The sequence below is a fragment of the Pinus tabuliformis genome, chromosome X (assembly GCF_031772625.1).
Source record: "Pinus tabuliformis cultivar Carrire ecotype Pingquan chromosome X, CPIR1, whole genome shotgun sequence".
Lineage (NCBI taxonomy): Eukaryota > Viridiplantae > Streptophyta > Pinopsida > Pinales > Pinaceae > Pinus > Pinus tabuliformis.
This window is the reverse complement of record NC_142308.1, coordinates 683797149-683799859: the sequence shown is the minus strand read 5'-3', so window position 1 is coordinate 683799859 and position 2711 is coordinate 683797149. Positions and strand designations below refer to the sequence as shown.

The 2711-nt window shown below is 39.2% G+C and overlaps 1 long non-coding RNA gene across 1 annotated transcript; it reads left to right on the top strand.

The window, feature by feature from the left end:
* Positions 1 to 313: 313 nt before the first annotated feature.
* LOC149141827 (uncharacterized) lies at positions 314 to 1437 on the top strand. The gene is made up of 2 exons (XR_016264909.1): positions 314 to 705; positions 782 to 1437. It is a non-coding gene; the product is annotated as an uncharacterized LOC149141827 (long non-coding RNA).
* Positions 1438 to 2711: the final 1274 nt, after the last annotated feature.

Genomic DNA, 2711 nt, shown 5'->3' with positions numbered 1-2711 from the left:
CAAATGGTGGCACTTTGCTGCTGATTTATTTGTCTTATGTTTTGTACATTCATATTAATTGATATTTCAAATATTAATTATTTGATTGGCATAAAAGAGCACCATATATAAAAAGATGCAGTGATTGGACTGCATCACATCATAAATTAAATTTGTTGTCCATATTGGACTTATGTTGTGCATATGGATCTCTATTGTATATATCACAAATTAAATAATTAAATTTGTTGTTTATATTGGACTTGTGTTGTGCATATGGATCTCTATTGTATATATCACAAATTAAATTTATCGCTTCCATTCAATAGTAAGAGAAAGCATTGAAATCTTTCAATATGTATTTAACTCAATTAGAGACTTGAGAAACCCTATAGATTCTGGAAAAGCCATGAGATAGTTAAAATTGCTGCTATGATCCAGATACTTGAGATTCATGGGATCCTGAAGATATTTTCAAAGGCTTCCAAGCTTGTTAGTCCTTGCCATGTAGCATGAGACTATAATAATCAGTTTGATGTATTTGATATTAGTTACTCTTCATTTTTGCGAAGGTTTTTTTTTCATGTTTCATTATTTTGAGATTAATCCCTTCTCATTCAACTTCACCGTCTTATTTGCCCTTTTCCCAGGGAGAAGAGGCTGGACTATATAATATTTTGCAGTTAGGCAATTCATTTTTAGAATTGCTTCCAATGTCGAACTAAGGTTAGCATTAGTTTGAGCTATTAAATGCTATGTATTATTAAGGTGCGAAAATGATTTTTTGCTATGGTTGTTGCAGTGGAGCCGCAACTGGATTACAGGTGGATGCATGCAGATAATTTCATTCTGAGCCCTCTGAGGCTCAATCAAGTGCTTAACTGACTAGATCTGCTTCAAGCTCTCTATCTATCTTTGGATCTGGATATTTGACAAAGGAAGCAAATTTGAGCTTGCACAGAAGCTCCCATCTGAGCATTTGAGGAGCATAGCCGATGTTTAGGTGCAGAGTCCAATTTATTGATATAGGGCTAGCTCTCAGGGGAGAGGGGGCTATGCACATGCCATTTTTTGGATGCCTTCGGGCAGGTTATGAACGGTTTCTTTTTATGGCCTCTATCTCTCAAGGCCTTCTATGAAACTGATACTTGAATACCTTACCTTACTTTACGACGCTCACTAGCACCGACAAGCACCCGCTAGACTAAGCACGAAAAGCACCCACTAGCGCCCACTAGCAGCGACGGGCAAGCCCTCCAGACTATGACTCCAGGATGTTTGCGCTATGGTGACTCTTTCTTTGGCAAAAACCTTATCTTGATCTAAAACAAGCGTGGTATTCCAGTTCTAGAGTTCGGCAAGGCAGAGAGCTACGAGGAGGATGGTTCATCTGCTTGTCAGCTTCTTTCCTTCTGATCAGGTCCAAACTTTTGCAGTGACCTTTCCTTATTATCTAGATAGTAGTTTTGCCTACCTTCGAGCCTCCCTTCTCCAGAATCTGTTCCGCTGCAACCTCTAGATTATATTCCATACCTTGACCTTGATTTATCGTTGTCAGGCTGGTCTGATTCCCGCTTGCTTGCTGGATGGGATGGATGGCTGGATGGATATGCAACTGCTGAACTGGGTGAACTGTTCTGGGTGTAAAGGGTTTATTGTAACCGGGGCAGTTCTAGGCTCACCCGGCTTGTAGTTACCCCATTTTACCTATTGCCAAAACTATTTCTCAGTCTCAGGTAGAAGCCCTATTTTAAAGAGGGAAGCCCTATTTACAATGGGTCGGCCTAGGAGTAGCTGCATGCAGAGCGATTCCTGCATAAGAGGACAACGAATTTTCACAACAGCGTTTGAACTACTCATCAGCGGAGAGGAACCGACCAAGCAAGATTTTCTTATCTATGCGACCAACCATTGACGAAGGAACATAAAGCGTAGCAGCGAGAGCTTATCATCAGAACTGAACTAGTTTCAGTGATGTAATATGACATCTGTGCTGGTTAAGCTGATTTGATAGAGGTTAACACAAATCACATCATTTATGTGTGTTATTGATTCCATCCAACATTATACATGCAGAGTTGTGATACGTGCAAGTTACCGTTGTTATATAATATGGTTGATTTCAATAAAGTTCTATTGTCTGAAAATCAATTAGTAGTGACCTGAACGCTTTCGCTTTTGCTTCAGCTCGACTTGGTTGGTGTATATCAAGTAAGTAAAAGCATCAGTAACGTTAACATCCATTTGATCAATCTTGTAATCTTTCATATGGGTAGAAATAACGAGCGGTGATGCTTTGAAACCGGAAGTAGTAATCCCACTTAATGATGGTTAAGCTCAATTACGGGCAATGATGCTCTGAAACTGGGAGAAATAATCCAATTTGATGACGGTTAAGCTCCTTCGCTCGATTCCTGTAGGGCAGGTTCCTCGCCAACTACGCCTTCCTTCATAGGGGGCTATACATAACTTAGTCACGATATTTTGCAAATCCTTAATGATTGTCTTTGGAATAGGAAATAATATCCATATTATTTTCAATAGCTTTCCAAATCATTGTCAGTGAAAGTGGTGGCCAATATTGTGATTGCAGCAGCTGCGCATAGAAACATTTAATATTGCATACTTCTCACCGAGTTCAACCTTCCATAGCACGTGAAAACTAAACTTATCTATGCTATTTATTCAATTTTCCCATAGTTGTATAACATAGGCCGTTTCTATGCAATTTA